This window comes from Hemiscyllium ocellatum, chromosome 7 (genome assembly GCF_020745735.1).
Source record: "Hemiscyllium ocellatum isolate sHemOce1 chromosome 7, sHemOce1.pat.X.cur, whole genome shotgun sequence".
NCBI classification, from domain to species: Eukaryota; Metazoa; Chordata; class Chondrichthyes; order Orectolobiformes; family Hemiscylliidae; genus Hemiscyllium; species Hemiscyllium ocellatum.
The window spans coordinates 71,922,852-71,935,023 of NC_083407.1; the positions used below are offsets into that span (position 1 = coordinate 71,922,852).

General features: G+C 40.5%; 1 long non-coding RNA gene across 3 annotated transcripts in view; it reads right to left on the bottom strand.

Moving 5' to 3' along the window:
• Positions 1 to 12,172, bottom strand: part of LOC132817138 (uncharacterized) — a 57,889-nt gene that overhangs the window by 31,322 nt on the left and 14,395 nt on the right. For 2 of the 3 annotated variants that reach the window (XR_009644859.1, XR_009644857.1), the window contains exons 2-3: positions 8,949 to 9,027; positions 7,819 to 7,916 (exon numbers count right to left, since the gene is read on the bottom strand). This is a non-coding gene — a long non-coding RNA (uncharacterized LOC132817138). Of the gene's footprint in view, positions 1 to 7,818; positions 7,917 to 8,948; positions 9,031 to 12,172 lie in introns of all 3 variants that reach the window. The other variant, XR_009644858.1, reaches the window with a different exon arrangement.

The following is a 12,172-nucleotide window of genomic DNA, read 5'->3' on the forward strand; positions in this document are numbered from 1 at the left end:
CGGCTCAATATTCCCTGCCATCAAGGTTGCAAACTTAGTGTTTTTGAAAGTCATTCCACTCAGCTGGAACTTTCAGATCTGATTTCCACCAGTGGGGCTACCTTGGTAACTCTTGAACTTTAACAAATGGGACTTGCGAAAATTTCTGTTCCTTTCCTTTTGAATAGAAAAAAATGCTTACAAACAATTTGCATCTTCACAGCAGGAATCATTTCTTCCGACTGCTTGTGTCTCACAAAAGCAACTGTTCTTTCACTGAGAGTCACTGAGTTTCTGTCCCTTTATTCTCTTTAGAACTGTGTCATTCAGGCACTGCCAATTCCATTTGCCAAGGTGCATATGTTAGATTCCATTAGCCACTTAGCTACCCAGTTGTTTGTCTATTCATGCCCTATGTAGTTGATTGGCATAATTCTCACTGTTTGGCACATCTCCAACTTTGGTATCATCAGCAACCTTTGCCACTTTACTCATTCCACTACTCAGGTCATTCTACAAAGAGCACTGACCATAGGAATGCACTGCCTTTAAATATCTAGTCTGAATTCGACAATTTATTCTTTTCTGTTCTTAAAGCAATTCTTAATCAAAACTAACACTGACCATCCTGTTGCATGAACCTACAGTTTGCTAACCAGCTTATTTTTGTGGTAATTTGTCAAACATTTTCTTATGTTTGATCACAGATCAAACGCCTGCAGAAAATATCAACTGCATTCCCTTCAACAACCTTCTCTGTCAATTCTATCAAATATAAAACAGATTTCCCAAGCGCAATTTTTTTTCCCAATCAATCTACAACTGCCTGTTAAATTTTCATGATAATTGGTGCTCAAACTTCAGACATCATGGATGTTAAACTGATCAGTCTATAATTACTAGGAATGTTCTACGCACTTGTCTTGAACATGAGTCTTAACATTTTCCACTTCTCAATTCTTTGACCTCCTCTGTGGCTGGCCAAGATGGAAAACAATGTGAGAAAGATGAGGTTAGAAGAAGTTGGTTGGAAGAAGTCGTGCTGACTATTTTCTGAACATAAAAAAAATTCAGAAATCTGAAGCATAAAGGGTTTTGGTAGTTCTGGGTCAGGATTCTCTTAAGGGCAAGGTGCAGGTTCAGTCAGCAAGTGTAATGGTAGCAGTCATTTTAAGAGGTCAAGAAATCAAGAGCAGGGAATACTGCTGAGGTTGTGAAAGGCACCACTCTAATCTTGACTTAGAATGATCTAGGCTAAGTGCAGGGAAATAAGGTTCGCATGGACAGACATTTTGGTCGGCATGGACCACAGAGTCATAGAGATGTACTGCATGGAAACAGACCCTTCGGTCCAACCCGTCCATACTGATCAGATATCCCAACCCAATCTAATCCCACCTGCCAGTATCCGGCCCATATCCCTCCAAACCTTTCCTATTCATTTACCCATCCAAATGCCTCTTAAATATTGCAATTGTACCAGCCTCCACCACTTCCTCTGGCAGCTCATTCCATACACGTACCATCCTCTGTGTGAAAAAGTTGCCCCTTAGGTCTCTTTTATATCTTTCCCCTCTCACCCTAAACCTATGCCTTCTAGTTCTGGACTCCCCGACCCCAGGGAAAAGACTTTGCCTATTAACCCTATCCATGCCCCTCATAATTTTGTAGATCTCTATAAGATTACCCCTCAGCCTCCGACGCTCCAGAGAAAACAGCCCCAGCCTGTTCAGCCTCTCCCTATAGCTCAAATCCTTCAACCCTGGCAACATCCTTGTAAATCTTTTCTGAACCCTTCAAGTTTCACAATATCTTTCTGATAGGAAGGAGACCAGAACCGCATGCAATATTCCAACAGTGGCCTAACCAATGTCCTGTACAGCTGCAACATGACCTCCCAACTCCTGTACTCATTTGGGCCAAAAGGCCTGACTCCGTGCTGTAGGACTCTATGACTCTGTGACATTCTAAGCAGGATGTGGAAGTGCCAATGTTGGACTGGGGTCCACAAAAATCAAACAGCAGGTTATAGTCCACCAAGTTTATTCGGAAGCACAAGCTTTCAGAGTGTAGCTACGAGCTACCTGACAAAGGATCAGCATTTCGAAAGCTTGTACATTCAAATAAACCTGTTGGACTATAAATTGGTGTTGTGTGATTTTTATATCTAAGCAGGTCAGCCTTTCCAAAAAACCTTCCCTTTGGGCTACATTTCATGTCCAGTGCCATCCCATCTTCATTCTCAATTTGCCAGTACTATTTTTCTTCATCACTTTCCCTCTCACCTTATGACAAAATTGGATCTTTTCTCCATATTTCTTTCGATTTTAAATTTGAAAAGAAATATCTCTTTGAATGATATAGTTAGAAGAGAAAATGGAATGGAAAGAGCAAGGGAGAGAAAGCCTTTGAACTTATTATTCCTAGTAGATTGTGTGGGGATGGATGAGTGTCTTGGAATCAGCTTAATGATAGCAAAGGAATTTGTCAGATGATGTAGAGCTTGAAGGGCAATTCAAAAGAAAGAGAATAGATACCATAATGGAAGTGAGGCATAGAAGAATGGTTAATTACATGGGACATGCAAGAAGTAAGGTACATAATCAGATAAAGGGATAGAGAAGTGCTTAAAATGATTTTGGGAGGGAATGACAAGCAGCTAAACTTTTTCTGCACCTCACTCCATCCTAATGTAGTCTGTAGCTACTGGTTTCCTGTCACAATATGCAGCACCATCCCTCACCCAATGAATGGGAAAAAAATGGAAGTTCAAAGAAGATAAGCAGTGGAGAAGAAAATATCGATAGAAGTAAGAGAAATGATGTCACAGAGATAGTTAAGGCAAGTTATATTTTGACAGTGTGTGCACTAGTGCAGCAGATTGACTAGAAACAAAGAATTTTACAGGATAGAAAGAGGCCATTCAATCCATCATGTCTGTACTGGCTCCTGAAAGAGCTACCCATCTTGTCTCAGTCTTATCTCTGTAGCACTCTAAATTCGTCACTTTCAAATGCATATCCAGTTCTCTTTTGTAACCGTGTATGGAATCTATCTCCACCATTCTCCCAGGCATTACATTCCAAATCCAAACGACTCTCTGTGTAAGGAAGTTTATCTTCGTCTCACTCTTCATTGTCTTGCTTACATACTTGAAATTGTGAACCCTAGTTACTGACAAACAACAGATTCTCCTTCTTTACCCTGCCGAAATTGTTCATAATTTTGAACACTGCAATAAGGTCACCTCTTAATCTTCTGTTCTCCAACAAGAAAGATCCCCATTTCTCTACTCTTTCCTTGAATATAAAATCCCTCATTCTTCATATCATTCAAGTAAATTTTCTTCGCAGTCTCTCCAGGGCTTTAATATCCTTCCTTAAATATGTGCCCAGAAATGAACACATTACTCCCAACTTGCATGTTAGATTTAGTATACAGATTATGCATTTCATTATATGTCCCTTAGGTACCTGTCATTCCTACAGGTGATTATTTTTTATTCTCATTTTCTACATTACAGGAAGCACAATAGCAACAATGTATGTTTGGGTAGTGCTAACATTGAACCAGATCACATATTAAACTAAGTTTAAAAAAAGGTCTGGTAAGAGGCAAGCTCTAAGGAGCATCTTAGAGGAGAAAGCTATTCAGGTGAAAACGTTTTGAGAGAATTAGAGTTTGGAGCTTAGGAAGCTAGAGACATGACTTCCAGTTGTGGTGTGATTATATTCATGAATGTGTCACAGGCAAAAATTGGAGGAGTGAAGAGATTTGACAGAGGTCATAAAGGAGGTTACAGAAATGGAAAGTGGCAAGGTTAGGGTACATTTTAAAACAAGTTGCTACAATGAACATTTGAGGCTCCATCTTGTATTTCCTTGTAATTGGCTCGTATCTTGAAGTGAGCTGGTGAAATTTGCCTTCCAGTGAGCAACCAGGCTACACGGAAAGCTCAGCTTAGTAAAAATTTTAACTTTTGAAATGCAACGTGTATTTGGGAAATTAAGCTGCCAATGATTTATTTCTGATAAAAAAATCTGCACTGGACTTAAAAAAGTATGAATATATTAGTTAAATGGAGAAAAGCAGCAGAAAGCTTGCACACAGGTGCAGCAGGTAATCAGGAAGGCTTAAGGAATATTGGCCCTCATTTCAAGGAGGCTCGAGTATAAGAGTAAGGAAGTCTCACTGCGATTGTAAAAGGTGCTGGTGAGACCACATCTGGATACTCTGAACAGTTTTGATCCCCTTATTTTAAAGAAGTGTATCATTACATCAAAAGCAGCCCAGAGATGGTTTATTCATAAGACAATACGGAGGATTGTCTTATGAGCAAAGGTTAAACAAGTTGGGACTCGACTTACTGGAATTCAGAAGAATGAAAAGTGATCTCATTGAAACATACTGAATTGTTAAGGGGCTTGACAAAGTAAATGCTGAGAGGATGCTTCTCCTAATAGGAGAGCCTCAGACCAGAGATGAGAAAGAATTTCTTATCTCAGAGGGTTGGAATCTTGGAACTCCTTGCCCCAGAGAGCCATGGGGCCAGAGTCCTTATGTATATTTAAGGGTGAGGTTGGGAAACAAGGGTTAATGAGAAAGGGCAGGAAAGTGGGCATGACATGTGTCCAATCAGCATTATCCTATTCAGTGGAACAGCAGGTTCAAGGGGCCGAACTGTCCACTCCTGTTCTGATTTCTTACGATGTCACTAAGTCAATGTCTCAGTAAATGCTGGTGGACTGACTCTCCAGAGTGTTTTTGCAAATTATGAGTAGTAGAGTTTGTTAAGTAATTATAATTTGAAAATAATTAATGAAATGATTACAAAGCATCTAAGAATTCAATTGGCTTCAAAACCAATCAAGGAAAACAAAATGTTTCCGGTCGACACTTCACATCAGAATTTTACCAATTGTTTGTTCTTTTGGGGATAAAAGGAAAATAAATTTAAGTCTAAAAGACATTACATTATTCCTGTTACCTTCAACAACCACAACTTGACTATCTCAGTCTAGGCATGTACCCCCACCCCCAGCCCCAAAGAGCTCAGCAATCAAACCTCATTTTTGTTTCAATGCTTGGTGTTGGAATACATGGGTACAGGAGTACACAGCACTGCAATCAAACCATAAGATTTTCATTTTCTAAACAGCCAAGTTAGCATGATTAATAAAAATTCTTCTCAGGCTACCAAATTTGTAGCCTGGACATGTTTTTCAGACTGAGTTTTGAGTTGTCGTACAACTGGCTTGGACTGAAAAGCATGTGTACAAATATCATCTGTGGGGAAAAGCATCGAGGGGTATAAAAAATGAATATTCAGGGACAGACAGCATCATCCAGCAATTTGCTTTGCAACAAGATCCTGGAATGAGGGGTGGTGCACACATCAGGACAAGTTATAGACAGGCAAATTCAGGAAATAAGTAAAATCTGTTATTTCACTCGAAGTGATAAGTATTATAGATCAGTTTATCAAGGAAGATTATTGGACTTCAAGAGGAATTTGGACAAATATCTTAAAAGGAAAATATTTCCTGAGTGTTTCAATTTCATTAGAAAATGGGTATTATTTTTAAAAGATGACTGACTTTCAAATGATTTTGCTTGCACTGGGGCCTGGTCTCCAAACGTTTTGGTTATTCCTTTCATTGGACAAAGACCTTGCTCCACCAGAATGATGAGGTAGTCTGTGTTTACCCAATGCTACCCTACATTAAAAGGTCCCATGGACAGACATCTTGAAAGCCATAAAAATGAAGTCTGGACTTGAAACATCAGCTCTCTACTGCACAACTCTAGCAGCAACAAATCTTAATGTCTTACTGCTATTAAAGCCAAGAAGATTTGGCACTATGACAAGGATGACATTGTTCTTAGTGAAACATGGTGGGCAGAAGAAAGTCAACTCAAAGAACGAAGTGGTTATTACATCTTCTGGAGGGATAAGTCTGAGGAAGAAAATTGACATTATGGGGTTGGTATTACCATTAGAAAAAATTGGTTAATGATCTCCGTGACCTCAACACTGCATGTGATGAGTTAATTTCTCATAACCTTTTGGTTCACCCCAACCCAGAAACAGACAAATGAAGGTTGAAGTCCACCAAAAAAACAATATTCGAAACAACAGATTGACAGTGCAAAGGAAATATGGCAACATGTTTCCAGCCATGACATGTGTGGATTCTTCAGCCCAAGGGTGGCACGGTGGCTCACTGGTTAGCACTGCTGCCTCACAGAGCCAGGGACCCGGGTTCGATTCCAGTCTTGGGCGACTGTCTGTGTGAAGTTTGTATATTCTCCCTGTGCCTGTGGGATTTTCCTCGGGTGCTCCAGTTTTGTTCCACAGTCCAAAGATGTGCAGCTTAGGTGAAGTGGCCGTGCTAACTTGTGTTCAAGGATGTGTAGGTTTGATGCATTAGTCAGGGGAATGGGTCTGGGTGGGGTACACTTTGGAGGGTCAAATGGCCTGTTTGCATACTGTAGGGATTCTATGATGATTAAATCCAGAACATGTGGGCTTCAAACACCCAAGTACCTATCCTATGGAGGGCCAGAAATGGAATGGCACTCAATGACAGAGACGCAGTTAGCACTGATTGGAAGGAGGGCTTCAAAAATCCCCCAATTAAGACTCAGTCCTTGATTTGAGTGTCCACTATCACATTCCACAAAATACTTCTCAGCACAAATGAGGTTTAACATGGTAATAGTAACTGAAAGCGAATAAAGTTGCCAGTGAGACAGAACTTTGTTAAAAATACACAAATTCAGTGGGGAAACACACTGGTAAGAGAAGCATGCTAGGTGATCTCTGATGCGATAATTGTGAACTTGAAGAAAGCTTGAAGGAAGATCAGACTGATTTGTAAAACTGTCGAGAGGCAAACCTGCATCTGCAATATGGAAGGTAATTGTAAAAATCCTCTCAGTTGCTTCCTCTCAGAGCCTGAAGAATTCCTTTTGGAGTCGCAATAGAGATCTTAAACAGCAAAAGGCAGTATGGAATACAGCAACCAAATGCCTCTGCACTTTGGCTTTCTTGAACTCAAAGGGCTTCAATTCTGTTAACCGAGAAGGGCTCTGGAGCATTGTCTTCAATCTTGTTGCTCTCAGAAATTCATTACTATCCTCCCCTCATGCAAAAGGGCAGCAATGATCCTCACAACTGATCCACCACAGACACAATGTGACTAATATGGGTTCAAGCAAGACTGCGCATTGACACCAATGCTCTTCTCCATCTTCTTTGCCGAAACAATCCAACCCTATCCATGAGGCTTCCTACTGGTGTTGAACAGATCCGATAGGACAGTTAGGAAACTGTTAATCTTGCAACTCCAGCCCAGAACTGCTATCCCAATGCGTCATTAAGCTACAATATGTAAACAATATTTGCAGGTGCAGACACTGAACCTGAGCTCCAAACTGTTGTTGAAGCATTCACAGATTCTGCATATCCACGGTTGGAAAGGACTCCAATATTAGTGACCTCTCTCAGACCAGCATTCCTAGAATTGAAGGACTGGGTATAGGCAATTTGCTGCATTGTGTGGGCCACACTTTCTGCTAGCCTAACATATAAGACGTCCAAAGCAAGCTCTCTACTCTGAACTTCATCATGGCAAGCAGAGAAAATGCTTCAAAGATATTTTTAATTCTACCTGAAAAAATGCACTACCCTCCCCTCATTTCTAGAAATCTCCAGCCCAAGATTACTGAAACTGGATACAATGCATCTGCAAGGAACCAACCATTGAACAAATCCAACAGCCTACATAGAGCATGTGAAAATTTACAGCATCACCCCTTCAGCAAACTCGTACTGACCTCCTGTGAAGGGGCTTGCGGAAATAGTATTGGATTATTTAGTCATCTCAGGACCCACAAATCCAGACTGGAAGAAAGCCATCTGTGATCCTGAGGAACTGCCAAACAGAAGACAGAAAAATCACACTTAATTTAAAGTTTTAATTTGTTGCAGTAAAAATCATAGAAAAGCAACATTGACTAAACAGATTTTGTGGGCAATTTATACTCTAAATGACAAGCTATCAGGACTGAACATCTTTTGCCATAGTTATAATTTACACTGCCCCAAAGTTATTTTTCCTTGTACAATTCCAAAGCTATTCTCCTGTGGGCCCGCATCCTTTTTTTTTGTCCTAGACAGGTAACCCCTAATCTCAGAATTTACTTTAATCAGGTTGAATTGGAGATTCTTATTCCAACTTAGGCAAATCTTCCAACTTCCTTTGATATCCTCATGATATTGGTTTCTTAAATTGAAGTGTGAGTACTCACCCACCTTCCACATGCTGAACAACTGGATCAGCATTTTCTCTGCTTCATGTGCTGGACGAGTTGCTTCTATCTCCAGCTTTCTGCTTCTCAGATGGCTGCAGACTGGCTAGTGTCTGTGTTTAAAGGTGTCTTAGATACCCTATAACCTGGTATTATATTAACTTTCTCTGGACTTTTCTCTTCTCAAAGCTCATCTGCATGGCATGTGCCTCACATGAGCCTAGTATTCTGACAGCAGTGCTCATTAGCTATCTTGTAGAATCCTTTGCAATGGTCTACACTGTAATACAGACAGCTGAAAGTACGTAAAAACTGACATTCTTAACACCTTCCTGTGAAACTTGGATACAAAGAAGTCTATCTACAGTTAACACACTTATTCGCGCTGTGAAATAAAGGTGTGAACTATTAGCATCATCTTCCCAGTATTGCAATCTGAGCCAATCTTGACCTTTAAGAACTTTAAAGGGGGAAACAATGCTGATGGCTTTGTTACTTTACTCACAATCCAGATAGCCTGGTAATGTTCTAGAGTGCTGGGTTTGAATCCTGCCAATGTGGATGAAATTTGAATTGAACAAACATCTGGCATGACTAATGATGAGGACATATCTAATTCATTAATGCCCTTTAAGGAAAAAGATTGTCATCCTTACCTAATCTGGCTACACATAATTGCATATCCATACCACTGTGGTCAACTCTTCAATGTCCTCTGAAATGGTCTAGTATCAACTGCTAGAGAAAAAAGAATAAAATCACCTGGGATTGATTGAGTCATTAGTACCAACTAATCGCAATTATTTATCATATTTTGTGTGGGGGTATCATTATTCTGAATAACATAGACTTTGAACAAATCAAGCAACTGAATACTGAGCATCCATGAGGCATTGCAGGCCATCAGGAAGAGCTGAGTTATATTCAAAGTACAATCTGCAACCTCATGGTCCTGCATATACCCCACTCTACCGTTAACACCAAGCCAGAGGATTAACATTAGTAAAATGAAATGTGCAGGAGAGCATACCAGTAACAGTACCAAGCACACCTAAACATTAGGTGTCAAGCTGGTGAAGCTATGAAACAGGATTACTTACATGCCAAACAGCATAAGCACCAAGTGATAGAGCTAAATGATACCACTAAGAACACATCAGACCTAAACCCTGCAATCCTGTCACATTTAGTTGTGAATAGTGATGGACAACTAAACAACTAATTGGAGAAGGAGGCTCCACATATTTCCACTTCCTTAATAACAGGGGAGTCCATCATATCAGTATAAAAGACAAGAAAGAAGCATTCACAATAATCTTCAGCCAGAAGTGCTGAGCGGATAATCCATCGCAGCTCCTCTAAATGTTCCCAGCATCACCAATCTTCATCTAATTTAACTCACTTCACAAGATCTCAAAAAATGGTTGGAGGCAATAGGTACTGTAAAAGCTATGAACCCTGACAACATTCAGGCAACTCTACCAACGATTTATGCTCCAGAACCTGCTACACACTTTGCCAAGCAGTTCCAGTATTGTTCCAATGTTGACATCTAACCGACCATTTAGAAAATTGTCCTGGTAGGTTCCCTACAGAAAAAGCAGGGCAGCTCCAACCTGGCAAGTATCACCCACTAGTCTGCTCTCAATCATCAGCAAAGAGATGGAAGATGTCATCAACAGAGCTTTCAATCAGCATTTGCTTAGTAATAATCCAGTCACTGAGGCTCAGTTTGTGTTCCGCCAAGTCCACAGGTCCTGACCTCATTCCAGTGTAGGTGAAAACATGGACAAAAGAGCTAAATTCCAGAGGTGAAATAGAAGGGGCTGCTTTTAACATCAAGGCTGCGTTGGACCAAATGTGGCATCAAGGAGCTCGAGTCAATGGGAATCGGTGGGAAAAATCTCTGCTGGTTAAAGTTATACCTGGCACAAAGGATGATGGTTGTAGTAGTTGATGGCCAATTATCCCAGTTCCAAGATATCTATCCTGGCATTCCTCAAGGTAATATCCTTGCCCAACCATCCTCAGCTGCTTCATCAATGACCTTCCCTCCACGATAAGATCAGAAGTAGGGATGTTCGCCTCTTGACTGCACAACGTTCAACACCACAGTGACAACAATTGAAAGCTAATTTAATGAAATGCACTTTGTATTGCATGAAGTTTGCTCATAGTCCATTACTTTCTATGACATTCCGTGGCACCAACTTCAAAAGACTGCAGTGCAGTAATGAAATGATGTCTTGACAAGTTTCAGGTTATAGATGATAATTTGACTTAGCTTGTATCAGTCCTCTGTCACAAATTTTTATAACAGGCAGTGCTAATCTCTTGACTCCTTATTGGCCCAAATCTTTCAAAGACCCTCTCGTGTTTGTGGAAAAAAATGGGATTTTTGACAGGCTTGCTCTGTCTTGCCATTTTTTTCAAATGAATGAAATTTGGGAAAGATCTGACAAGAGATTTACCAGGATGTTGCCAAGAAGGGAGGGTTTGAGTTATGAGGAGGGGGTGGATAGGCTGGGACTTATGTCACTTAGATGATGTGGAATGCAAGAGGTGAGAGATGACCAAAGAGGTTTATAAAATAATGAGGGGTATAGATAAGATGAATGGCAGGTGTCTTTTTTTCCCTAGGCTGAGGCACTTCAAAAAGAGAGGGCATATTTTTAAGGTGAGAGCAGAAAGATTTAAAAAGGACATGGATGGCACCTTTGCTTTTGCCAGAAGACAATGGTTTGTGAGAGGAATGAACCATCAGAGGTCGTGGTGAATGCTGGTACAGTTACAACGTTAAAAGACATTTGGATATGCATAGGAATAAGAAATGTTTGGAGGGATATGGGCCAAATGTAGACAGGTGATATTAGTTTGGGATTATGGTTGGCATGGGCTGGTTGTACCAAAGGGTCTGGTTCCATGCTGCGCAACTCGATGACTCTGTGCAACTCCTCAGATACTGAAGCAGTCCATGCCCAAATTCTGCAAGATCCAGTCAATTTCCAGGCTGAGGCTGAAAAGTGGCAAGTAAAATTTGTGCCACACAAATGCAAAGCAATGACTGTTTCCAACTGGAAAGAACGTAACCATTGCCCACGATTTCACTATTTCGCAGCAAGTTACTCACCTCTTGACTCTCCAAAGCCTGTCAAAAGCCTATCGAAAACCTATCCACCATGTACAAAGCACAAGTCAGGAGTGTGATAAACTATTCCCCACTGGCCTAGGTGAATGCAGCTCCAACAAAACTGAAACAGCTTGATGCCAACCAGAACAAAGCAGCCTGCTTGATTGGAATCACGTCCATAAACATTCAGTCTCTCTGGCACCAATGCTCCTGAGTAGCAGTAAGTACTATCTACAAGATGCACTGCAGAAATTCATCTAGTCTCCTCAGATAGATCCTTTCAAACCCACACTCACAACTACAACCATCTTGAAGAACAAGGGCTGCAGAAACGGATGAACACCAGTATCTACAAGTTCTCCTCCAAGTCATCTCACCATCCAGATTTGGAAACATATTACCATTTCTTCAATGTTGCTTGTCAGAATCCTGGAACTCACTTCCTTATGGCAATGTGAGTGTACTTATATCAAATGAACTGCAGTGGTTCAAGAAGACAGGCCACCATCATTTTCTCAAGCTAAACAAGGATGAGTAATAAATGTCTGCCCAGCTAGCAACGCCACCATCGAGTGAGTAAATATAAAACCTAAGCCACTCAAGTTCTTTTGTCCAGTAGTATTCAGAGCAGGGTACATGATTCCCATCAATCTTCCATTTTCTATTAGAGGTAAACTCAAAACATAACTTTAGAAATAGCAAGTTTAGATGATTAATTATAATTTCTTGGATAATGGAAAGACAAGGTGA